General features: G+C 39.1%; 1 non-coding gene across 1 annotated transcript; it reads right to left on the bottom strand.

The window, feature by feature from the left end:
• Nucleotides 1–273: 273 nt before the first annotated feature.
• On the bottom strand, nt 274–380 carry LOC145151770 (small nucleolar RNA R71). Its single transcript, XR_013732325.1, has one exon. It is a non-coding gene; the product is annotated as a small nucleolar RNA R71 (small nucleolar RNA).
• Between the last annotated feature and the right edge of the window lie 310 nt (nt 381–690).

Genomic DNA, 690 nt, shown 5'->3' on the forward strand with positions numbered 1-690 from the left:
CCGGGACATATTCTTGGCATGCTAAAAGATCTACCTTTTTATGGGAAGGAGCACGAGGACGCTTATGAGCATATAGAAGAGGTGGTGGAGATTTCAAATTATTTTAGTGCTCCAAACGTGAGTAAATATGCGGTGATGCTTAAACTTTTACCGGTCACATTGAAGGGTGAAGCAAAAGAATGGTTAAAATCACTTCCCTTTGGAGCAATCACGTCATGGGCTGATTTTAAGACTGAGTTCATCAACCAGTTTACTCCTCCGTTGAAAGTGGCAAAGCTTAAAAGAATCATCCAGAATTTTCAACAATTAGAGGGGGAGTCATTATACGATGCTTGGGAACGTTACAAGAGATTGTTACGACATTGCCCTCAACATGACTTCAATGTGCAACAAGAAATCTTGATATTTTATGATGAAGTCAATGTGTGCACTCGTCAACTTCTAGATTCGCAAGGGACCATGACAAAGAAGAATCTGACAACAAATAAAGCTTTGATTGAAGAATTTGCTAAGCATTCAAGAGAGTATCATAACTCAAAGGAGGATTTCACTAGAGAAAAGTCAAGTAAAGATGGAGGTCAAGATATTATCAGTGCAGTAATTGCAAAGCTCGACGCAATGGAAGAAAATATCACAAAAATTGGTGGATCAATTCATGATAGATGCTGAGCTTGTAGGGGACCCCATTCT

The sequence above is a fragment of the Lactuca virosa genome, chromosome 1, assembly GCF_052849685.1.
Source record: "Lactuca virosa cultivar CGN04683 chromosome 1, Lactuca_virosa_CGN04683_v6, whole genome shotgun sequence".
Taxonomy (NCBI): Eukaryota; Viridiplantae; Streptophyta; class Magnoliopsida; order Asterales; family Asteraceae; genus Lactuca; species Lactuca virosa.